Here is an 11,687-nt window from a genome sequence, read left to right on the forward strand (position 1 = left end):
AAATTAGAAACAAGAAAAAAAAACCAAACTCCCTCCCAAACAAAGGAAACTGCCCAGAAGGGGCTCAAAGCTACCCTCTCTTTCTCCCTCTGCTTTCCCAGACAGACAAACAAAACAAGAACCAAAGCTTAAATTGTTTTGTGTTAGCTGAGAGTAGTGGAGAAATTAATAATTAGAGTGGAGTGGAGAGGAAGTGAATAGATCCAGCATTCCAGACCAGAGAGCGTGTGTTGGTTTTAGTTTAATCTTCCCAGAGACTCAAAATATAGCTAATAGAACCAGTACAAAAATAGGATGCCTTCCCCTCTCCCCCACTTTGGAAAGAAAGGAATTAGATGTAGAGAGGAAAGGGATGAAAACACCCAAAGAATAGTCTTGCTTTGATTTGGAAATTAAAAGAAAAAACTTTAACAATGAATAAAAGGTATTTAAGGTAGGGGAGTTACAAAGAGGTATAGGGTAAGGAAACAAGATACAAAATATATGCATACAACCAGATTGATGGCAATGGGTGGAGGTAGATTAAGAAAGTGGTTGTCCACCATGTGGTAGAATGGCCACATGGTAAAACAGGAACAGCAGGAATAAGGATGCTGCTGGCAGGCAGGGAGGGCAAAGAGAGAAACAGCAAGTTCCCCTGTTTTTATAGGGTCTAGACAGGAAGTGGAGTGGGCTAACCACTACACCTGGGGTCAGGTTCAGACCACCCCCAGGAGGGTTAATGCTTTACAGAGGGACAAATTGTTGACTTTTGGCTTTTTATCCCTCTCAGCAAACCAATGAATAACATAGACTTCATAATTGTTTTCTTTTCATAACCAGTGATCTAATTTCTCTCATCAGAATATCCCAATTAGCCTCAAACCAGCACAAGCTCCATCCTGCTGTCCTATGTATTCAAAGGCCCTTCACGAAAAAACTCTTGGCACTCCTGACAGTTTGGAAGCAGTTGGGCACTGCATGGAGCAATCTTCTCTGTACTTCTCAAGCCTTCTTGAAAAGGATTGCGTGGTTCTTTCCCCACACTTTTCCATGTGTGTTAATCTGTAAGAAGTATTTCTGGATGTTCTTTACAGAAGACCAGCTCCAATTGAATGCAATCTAAAGCTGATCCTGAAGCATTTTGATACATCTACAGTATAACTTGGAAGAAACTGCAGAATGACCATAGTCAAAATGCCTTTATTAGAGAGGAGTGAACCACAGGTACAGAAGTGGTGAAAGATCTTTGAGAAGGCAGCCATGGCTTGAGCACTGTGTCTCTGAGAAATGGTAGGTATTTGGAGATTCAGTAAAATGTCACTGTTCTGAACAAGGAGACTTCAGTGTGAATGTTCTTCTGTAAAACTTGCAGCTTCTCACCCAGTATCTCTGGATGGCTCCTGTGGGCAAGGTTGCTTCATGGCCACAGGACAGAAGGAATGAAGTGAAAGATGAGAATATGTTGGGCAGTGTAATTTAGAAGTGACCTTTCTCCATTCTCTGTTTCTGGTTAGTTGGAAGTCTAAAGGTGTCCAGGGCCTTTTTTTTGTTAATCAAGCTGTGGGATAAAACCAACACTGAATGACAAGATAAAGACAGTAACATTTTTTCCTATATTAATATTTTGCTGAGAAATATGTAATTCTAATGTTTCAGAAGCAAATCACTCTTCTGCACTTTTTTAGTGCTCCATACAAGTCATTCAGAAATGGAATCTGAGCCAAATACAGTATAAAGTGCCAAGAAACTGATATTTTGTTTGAAGTTTGGCTAGAAGGATAAATAATGATTCTGATGAACTAATGCTCCTTGTAGCATTTACTGCAAAATAACACTGCCATTTGTCATTGTCCAGGATAAAAATTAGAGATGCTAAACTTCACTGTTTTTCAAACTCTTAAGAAATTGTCCATATAAAACTTATATTAAACCTAAAAGAGCTCGGGCTCTGGATCTAGATAATGCTTGGAGATAAATATTTAAATGAGTTGTTGCACCCTATTAAGTTTGGCTTGTATTATTTCAGTGACATAAGCCACTGGACATCTTGCTTTTAGACTAGTCTGCTTTGAAGTCACTTTACTTAAAGGTGTGATTTTATCCCAGAATGATAGAGGTTGGAGATCTGGAGATCATCTAGTCCAACCCTCCTACTAAAAGCCAAGTGACCCAGAGCAGGTTGCACAAAATTGTGTCCAGGTATGTTCTGAATCTTTCCATAGAAGGAGACTACACCATTTCTCTGGTCAGCCTGCTTCAACTCTGCCACCCTCACAGTTCCTGTTTGTGCCCATTGCCCTTTGTCCTGTCACTGGGCATCACTGAAAAGAGCCTCACTCCATAATCTTGCCCCCCACCTTTTAGATACTGATAATCATTAGTAAGATCTTCTCTTAATTGCCTCTTCTCCAGGCCAAACAGGCTGTGTTTCAATTTAACTGTTGTAAGAATACCTTGCTGCCCAAAGGGGTGATTATGCCTTTTTGCTACTTGCTGATCTGGGATGCAATCCTGTGGAAGAAAAACCACAGAAAAGAAGATTAAAATGTTTATCTGGATTGGAGAAGGAAGTAGCAGGAACATGTGTGGGCTTACCAGGAGAAACAGTGCTGAGTGATACTTTGGCTTTCAGGGTCAATGTGGTTTATGCCAAACCAGGATAACTCTAGCAGAGTTTTTAGTTATATTTGGAATAATTAGTCCTAAATTAGATCCTAAATTTTGATCTGTTTCTGTATGCAGTGAAGTGAATGCTTGATGGCTCATTGTGTGCTATGCTCCTCTGCAATGGATCTGGATCTCCAGTTCTGGAGAGGCAGGGACCTGCTGGAAAGAGTCCAGTGGAAAGCCACAAGGATGACTGGAGGACTTGTGAATCTCTGCAATGGAGAGAGACTGAGAGGAGGTCTCATCAATGTGTTCAAATATCTAACCTAAACCATTCTATGATTCTAAAAGGCAGAAGGGTTTGATTTGTTACAGCATTTGGGGAATTGTTAGTGGTTGGTTTGAGGTTTTGCTTGTCTTTGATTTTTTTTTTGTTGTTGTTCTGTGGGTTTGGGGTTTGTTTGTTTTAATCTTGGAATCTTTTGGCTAAGTACAAGTGAGTGCAGAGTAGGGCAACAAAGTTGTGGAAGGGCCTAGAGAATAAATCTTATGAGGAGTGACTGAATGAGCCAGGGCTGTTTAGTTTGAAAAAGAGGAGGCTGAGGGGAGACCTCATTGCTGTCAACAGCTGACTGAATGGACATTATGGAAAGGTTGGTGCTGGTCTCTTCTCAGAGTTAAATAATGATAGAACAAGGGGGAATGACCTCAAGCTATGACTGGGCACGATTAGACTGGACATTAGGAAAAAAAATTCAGGGAAAAAGTGGTCAGGCATTGGAATGGGCTGCCCAGGGAGGTGGTTGAGTCACCAACCCTGGATGTGTTTGAAAGTCCTTTGGCTGTGATGTGTGGGGATATGGTTTAGGGTGCACCTTGTAGAGCAGGGATATTGGTTGGACTTGGTGATCCTGAGGGGCTTTTCCAACCAGAATGTTTCTGTGATTCTGTGAAAAATCTGAGGGGTGGGTGTCAACTGGATGAGGCCAATCTCTTTTCGGTGGTCAGCAGCAATAAGACAAGGAGCAACAGCTACAAACTAGAACATAGAAGGTTTCACCTCAACATGAGGAGAAAATTCTTTCCAGTGAGGGTGGCAGATCCCTGGAGCAGACTGCTCAGAGAAGTTGTGGAGTCTCCTTCCCTGGAGACTTTCAAAACCTCCCTGGATGTGTTCCTGTGTGAACTACCCTAGGGGATCCTGACTTGGCAAGGAGGTTGGACTCAATGATCTCTGGAGTTCCCTTCCAACCTCTAAGGTTCTGTGATCCTATGGCCCTGAGAGAGTAAAGAATTTGATAGTGGTGAGAGAACAGTGAAATATGAATACAGGGGATAAGCTGTATAGAGAGCTTGAGGGAGATGTCCTGCACAGGAGCAGGTCTCTACCTTCAGTCAGACAAAAAAAGGCTCAAGTGCAGTTCTTAAAGTTAATATGCTGTGAATTCAGTAAGACAGTTTTGAACCAATAAGCCTGTGCCATCTGCAGCAGTCTGTCCTTGGCTACTGTCAGTCCAATGTTCTCAAACATCAGTTACTATCTCAAAATGGATCAGATTTTTCTAGCAGTTCCTCCCATCTTTGGGTCCTTTTGGGTCAGAGATATTTGTCTTGGTGCAGGAAGATTACTTTGATACTTGATAGCATCATTACTGTCATGGAAAAAGAAGTCCAGGGTCTGTACTTTTGGGTAGAAATACCACTTCCAGTTGCTGGAGTATCCTAGCACTTACTGCTTTCCTGACAGTCTGCTTGCCACTCCCTGTGAAGCTGAGAGCTCCTGGGCTCCATTTAGATTACCAATGTGCAGAGACAGCTTCTTCACTTCTGTGCCTCCTAGCAGTCTTGTTCTTTCTGTACCTTCTTGTTCATCTGTACCTTCACCTGAGAGCAGAATATCTGCTTTCTGTTTTTTCCTCCACCTTTTGCACAGTCTTGCAGCACTTGGGGCATTTTTTTTTAATGACAGAGCATCAATCCTTAAAGGAGGGAAAACAAATTATTTGGGGCATTTTTTTTTAATGACAGAGCATCAATCCTTAAAGGAGGGAAAACAAATTATTTTTTGTATCTTTCTCACTTGACAAAGACCTGATTGTTAGAAATGGGCACCAGCACTCAGTAAACCTCTTAATTCCTCAGCCTGTGGCTCTGGCCTGCTGCTATTGGGCTGAAGACAGACCACACAGCTTCAGCTTTGGGAATGTTCCAGTGGAGTCTGCGCTGTCCATTGGGAAGTGGAGCATGACAATGTCGGTTTCCAGGGAAAGGGTATGTTTGGAAGGCCCTGAATTGCTGATAAGGGTGGGGTTTTGCTTCATCTTGCAAGAAAGTGTTGTTTCAGTTCATATGGGAGGATTCTCTCAGCTGCACTGTTGTTCTGAATAACTCCATAGTCTTCTTTCTTGCAATACATGCAGATGCAATAAAAAAAAGAGAGATTTTATGTTCTATCTAGCAAAGTATATCTGGATGCAGCTTTGTGACAATTGTTCATGTGTAAAATCATCTGAAGCCTCTAATTATTCTGATGGCCTTCAGAACCTTCCTGACTGGCTTTTATAAGGAGGATGATAAAGAACACAGTCACATACTACCCTTCTCTCTAAGGTCAAGATCAAGATTAAAGTGCTGCTTGTGTATCCATGCTTATAACCAAACATATGAAACAGGCTATGCTTAAGTGTGTATTGGTAACTGATTACTCTGACAGTGCTCAGGGCTTTAAATAGGAATGGTCAGGTAGGTACCCTAGAGATTCCTGCTCAATCCCTGATCATCTTTTGTACAATCATTTGCATGCTAGAGACATGGTGGCTGGAAAACACATCTGTTCTGGTGGAGAAGGTAATTAGGAAGCTACTCCCTTCAGTTTGTGGTCTATCTTGCATGTAGGCAAATCAGGCAGACCTTGTGACAGGGTTCAGCTGAGTAAACCACTGTCAGCAACTGAGACACTGTTGAAGAAAAGGGTATGTTGAAACTAAAAAGCTGATAGAGTGTGCTCTCTTCTGCTAGCAGGGAATGTGCAGTGTGAGAACAACACACTGTGGTCACAGCTTGTGACATGGAATGACTGAGAAACAACAGAGAAAAAGATTCTTCACAATGAGGGTGGTTAAACAGTAGATGAGATGCCCAAAGAGGTTGTGGACTCACTGTCTGTGGGTGGTTTTGACTGGAAAACAAAACAAAAAAAGAGCTATGTGATCTAACATTGGAAGCAAGTCCTCATTTGATCATGTGTTTGGATGAGGTGGGCCCTGAAGGCCTTTTCCAATTTTCTGAGTTTCTAAGAAATGGCATATCCAGGCTCTCTTTCCCCAGCATGAAGTGCACTTGCCTGACATAGAAGGGCTGGTTCATGAGGTGTTAAACACGTTTGGGTGTACACCACTGCATCCACAGCCAGAAGAACAGCTACAAGAACCTATGACTTCCTGGTAGCAAAGGTATGGATAACTCAGGAGGGCATGCAGTATCTCCTCCTGTCTTCTGGAGTTTGTACATTCCTTGGGCATCATGTTTCATAGAAACTGAGGCACAAATTGTGATTGACACAATTCCAGTCCGTTCTATTGAGGCAGGTGTTCAGGAAGACTTCCTCTCTTTGAAGAAGAAAGTACATACTGTAACTGAAATGTTTTTTGAGGGGAGAAGTACATTCCAGTCTGAGAGGAGCTGGTAGAGTTTTGAAAGGATGCAACTCATGGAACTAGGAGGCAAATAGTTCCATAATACACTTGGGGATCTTAAACTTGTCTTAGGATGGTTTTAATGAGTGAATATTTTGAGTACCGTATGTACAAATCAAAGTACAGCTCAATGGTGGAAGAGATTTGTTGACTGATGAAAAAGAATTGTAGCTCCTGTGGAGACAGCAGTCCTTATTTTTACGTTGTTCTGTTTGTGTTTCCTCACTGAAGATAGAGAAGCAGCCTGCAAATGGCAATGAGTGAACCCATATATGCCACCCACAACACATCTTTCATCCAAAGCTGTCAGTGGTGTTGTGTGCCTCACAGGTTCCTGTGGTCAGGTTGCTCCTGTTGATCAGGTTGCTCCTGAGATCAGGTTGCTCAGAGCCACATCCAGCCTGGCCTGAAAGACCTGCAGGGACGGGGCTTCCACCAACCTGATGCAGTGTCTCACTGCTCTCACAGTGAAGAACTTCTTCCTAACATCCAATCTGAGTCTGCCCACTACTGGTTCTCCCCCTAGTGCTATCACTACCTGACATCTTAACGTCCCTCACCAGCTTTCCTGTAGGCCTCCTTCAGATACTGGAAGACCACAATAAGGTCTCCTGAGAAAGAGAAGGAAACCCAGAAGATTAAAAGGTGTGTTTTGTAGTTGCTGGTATGCTTTTGTAGACTGTAGGGTCCCCAGCAGAGATCTGCCCCTGCCAGAGACGTGCGTACGCTAGTGAGAGCAGGGCGGCTCCGCTCCCAGCCAGACGCTTGGTTCCGCTGTGCGGTGCCAGGGCCGAACGCACGGTAGGCACTGCCTGCTCCAGGACGAGTGCAGTAAGCACGTGTCGTGGTTTCAGGGGTGCCAGGTTCCCTCAGGAACACCGCAGAGGCCAAGCCCCGTTGCAGGGGGTGGGTCTGGGCGTCCCAGGATGTTGCAATATTGCTGTTCCGTTCTGTTTTCTGGTATGATAGCCTGTAAGCCAGTGCCCGGTTGGTGTCACTCTCTTTCCCTGCCTGCCTCTTCTCCCCGCACACCTCTCCCCGGGCAGAGTGTGTCCCTCCCTGTCTCACGGTGTGTGGAGCTCTGGCTGCCAGGGCATTCTGAGCTGCGTCACGCGGCCTGCCCAGGCCTTGTAGGCCTGAGACGGGGGTGGAGGAGAGCAGTTGCGGCCTACTCTGCCGCCTGCTGAGGGTGGAACGGGTGGAAGGTTCTAGATGGGTTTAGCCTGTTAGACTTGCCTTAGCTTATGGATCTATCCATTCTACCTGATTGCCTCTTGCATACATACACCGAAACATATCATCTCTCTTAAACTCCCAACCAGTGGGCAGTGTCTTCACTCTTACTCTCTAACCGGAGTCACTGCTGTCATCCAGCCCTGGGTTGTTGATGGCCTCACACTGCGGCAGCATGGTTACAAGAGGCCAGTTGCTGAGCCTGGAGGTGAGTCCCTTTTTCCTTTCTAAACCACGCAGACCCAGTATTGCTGGCTGCCAAAGGACACGATGCCTACTCGCAAACAAGCCTCTCTTCTAAGAGGCTCTTGGCAGTCTCTCTTGTATGTTTTCATAACTAAGTGGTTTTGCAGTCAGTTCTTATTACTGCACTTACTGTCTTGAGATGCTGGCAACATGAAGAGGTAATAACTGCTTTCCATCACTGAGGCTCTGCTGACAGGTGATAGAGATTTGCTCGAGGTCTCTCACTTTGAGGTCGATGTAGAAACCAAGAAGCAAATTCTACTTATTTCATGTTTTGTTGACTCCAACTCACATTTCCCAGTCACTCCTCAGACATGAAAATAACAGGGTGCATTGTTGTCTAACTGCTAGAGAGTCTTGATGCAAGAAAGGTACTTCTTAAAAAAGCGTTTTTTTCTCCCCCCCTGGGGAAAAGATTAGCACTTAGTTGCATAACTCTTGTTTTATCCTCTTAAAGAAAGGTGGCAAAAGTCTCCTTGAAATAGCCATTCAACTAAAAGCTGGGGCTTTCCATGGGGATTAAGAGGCTGAGATTCATGCCTTGGCTCTGCTTGATGACATTCTCACACTTGCCAGTCTAGTGTTCTGATCAGCAGGATGCTGATTATTGATATGCAGGTGGTTATGGTGGGTTCACAAGAGAGTCTTGATTTTTATTCCACGTTAGGTGAACAAGTTTTGAAAACTTGCTGGTTTTTTTTTTTCCCTATGAAATGAAAGCTTTCTTATATCAGCCATCATATAATGTGACTTTAGTCTTTTGGTAATTTTACTTCTGCAGGATATATGGCTCATGCTGTGCTCTGTGCTTCCCTTGGTTCACCTGGAATATTGTGCCCAGAGACAGGGAAGGAAGAACAGACAGAAAGGTTAACTTTTTTACTTTATTTTTTCCTTCTTTTTATCTTTTTCTCTTTTTTTGGTTTCTGTTCCTGTTCCTTTTCCTTCTTCTTTCTCCTTTTTCTTCTTTCTCCTTTTTCTTCTTTCGCCTGTTTCTTCTTTTGCCTGTTTCTTCTTTCGCCTTTCTTCTTCCTGCTTTTTCTTCTTTCTCCTTTTTCTTCTTTCGCCTGTTTCTTCTTTCGCCTGTTTCTTCTTTCGCCTGTTTCTTCTTTCGCCTTTTTCTTCTTTCGCCTTTTTCTTCTCTTCTTTCTCTTATTAGTCTTATTTATTTAATTTTTTTAAAAAAAATCTTCTCTTTCACCTGCCTCTGGCTACTAAATGAGTTTTGTGTAGCCTAAGAACCACTGTCCACCAGCAAAAAAAACCAAACCTACTTGGAAAGAGTCAATCCCATTCATCTGACTTCTCTCTCCTCTTAATTTTCTGCCCACTCCATTAATTTTCAGGGTATTTTCATCATTTGTGTCTGTCTGGTTAGCTGTACACTGGGACAATAGGTAACACCACTCTGTCTTTCAGTTCACAAATTAATACAAGATAACTTGAATTGTTAAGAACACAGAGGAGTCGCTTGGTCCCTGACATTTGCATGTGCAAGTCCTCCCTTCATTTGTGTTGAAAGGAGATGAGAATTTTTTAAGAGAGTAATTTATTATCCTTTCCTCTCAGCTCTCCACATAAGGCTGTTTGGCTTTCCAGTGCTCCTGCTTTTCTTTCCTTCTCCCTGCAGAAGAGCATAATTTTGAACTATCAGTAAACATAAGTCCAGACCTCAAAAGAATGCAATTTCCTGGGCTCAGGAAGGAATCCAGAGGTTAGTTTTATAAATCCTATGTATGGTCTATGGCTGTTCCAGCTTTTAACCAAGTCTGGCAGCAGAGTAATTACATCTAGCACTCACTAGTAAAATGCATTCCTTTATGACTCCTAGCCAGCTGTTCAGGCTAAATTATTGTACATACAGTCATGACTTGACTAATGCCTCTGCATGTCTCAGCTGCTTTCCTGTTATTCTGTCTGTAGAGTGGTGCAAAGTTCTCCTTATGAGGTGGCATTCCTGGAAAACAGAACCTTCTGCTACCTGTGAAAAACAGGCAGTGGTTTTCCATTGAGTCAACACATGCACAGGTCACAGAGTCAAAGAGATTGTAACTGGAGGGTGACAGTGTAGGAAATGCATTTCTTTCGTGAGTGGATGAATGTCTGTGGCATGTAATGAAGGTTCCTCCTTGCTGTGGCCCCCAGTTCTCCAGTACAAGGTTCCATGTGGAGGCTATCAGGAATGCTTTTATCTCTGTGAGATTTTTCTTCATATGCTGTCATTAAGGAAGTGTGAAAACAAAAAGCATATTTAAGCATGTTTTTAGGCTTCTCCTGCCTCTAAAAGTGTTAGTATCATATCATGTGCCTCCAAAAAGACTTTTCAGCAGAAAAACAGGGAAAAGATAACCTTTGGTTTCTCGAAAGCCATTCATCATCTAGAAATGTTTCACTGAAACAAGAGATGTTTTGATGAGCTTAGACCTCATGACATTGCATTGCTTGCTTGACTGGAAATTCTGCAGCACTCTCAGCTTTGGCTGCCTGCAGGCACAGCAGAAAGAACAAGCACAGCATGTACCTATCTCTGCTGTGAAGAAGAGGAGTCTGAGGGGAGATTTCATTGCTGTCTGCAGCTACCTGAAGGGACATTGTGGAGAGGCTGGTGCTGGTCTCTTCTCACAGGTAAATAGTGATAGAACAAGAGGGAATGGTCTCAAGCTGCCACTGGGTAGGTTTAGACTGGACATTAGGAAAAGGTTTTTGATGAAGAGAGTGGTCAGGCACTGGAATGAGCTGCCCAGGGAGGTGGTTGAGTCACCCACCCTGGATGTGTTTAAGGGTCATTTGGATGTGACGCTTAGGGATATCATTTAAGGTGAACCTTGTAGAGTAAGATTATAGGTTGGACTTGGTGATTCTGAAGGTCTTTTCCAACCTGAATATTTCTGTGATTCTGTGAACACTGACTGAGTATGGGGTTTGATTTTTCCTCTTTCCATGTTCCAGGACCATGATTTACTGCATAGATATGAAGTCAGTAATGGAGTAGTCAGAAATGGAGACTCCTAGACTGGGGCTAGAGTATTTATCTGTGCAGAGATTATATGTAACAATTGTTTGCCATTGAAACTCCATACTAGTTGTAGTGTGAAGGCTGCTCTGAAGTTTCACTGGTACATTGCCTTCAGCTGACCTTTTGCATAAGAACATACTTTATCCAAGCCCAGCAGAAAGATTACTTACTTTTGGGGCCACCTTCCTCCACAGCCCATAAAGAGACAGCAATGAAAGATAAGGGGTTATGGCTAAGGAAAGGAGTGTGTTATCCAGATAGCCATCAAGATCTGCTTTTAGCTTTGGCAGTCTTGAAATGATGCTGGGTTGGTTCTGCGTATTTCATTATATCAGTTGGTGCTTGCTGGAAAGCAAGAGTTAAAAACAAACTCAGTTCTCTCACTTGGGTACAACATATCAAAGATAAGCTTCGATGCGAGATAATTGCGTTCTTCTCCACCTTAGTTGAATAGTAGATTGTGGTATCACAAAGGAGGTGCGGATAGCAGTTAGCCAGAATTTGCTTCCAGCTCTGGAGAGTGGACCAGAAAATGGCTTTCCAGGGTAAAAAGCATTTACAGTTGCAGAAACAATAGTTTACATGTCCTTTCTGAGCCTTTTCAGAAGGCTTAGCTACCCCAGCTGGATCTCACAGTGGGTTTAGACTTTACATTTACAATTTACATGTACATTTTCCTGGGTCACAGGTCAGCTGTGCAGGCTGCAGCACCTCTCCTGCACCATGCTGTGCCCTGTTAGGTGGGTTGCTGCTAACTCACAGCACAGCATCAAGGACTCTCCTTCTGACGTGACTATACCAAGTGTCTCTCCTGATAAATAGCTTTGTCAGGAATGTTGGAAAGAAACAAACAAATGCTGATGTTAAGGAGGACTGTACCTCTCACCACAGACTTGCTGAGGGACTGT

This window comes from Pogoniulus pusillus, chromosome 1 (genome assembly GCF_015220805.1).
Source record: "Pogoniulus pusillus isolate bPogPus1 chromosome 1, bPogPus1.pri, whole genome shotgun sequence".
Taxonomy (NCBI): Eukaryota; Metazoa; Chordata; class Aves; order Piciformes; family Lybiidae; genus Pogoniulus; species Pogoniulus pusillus.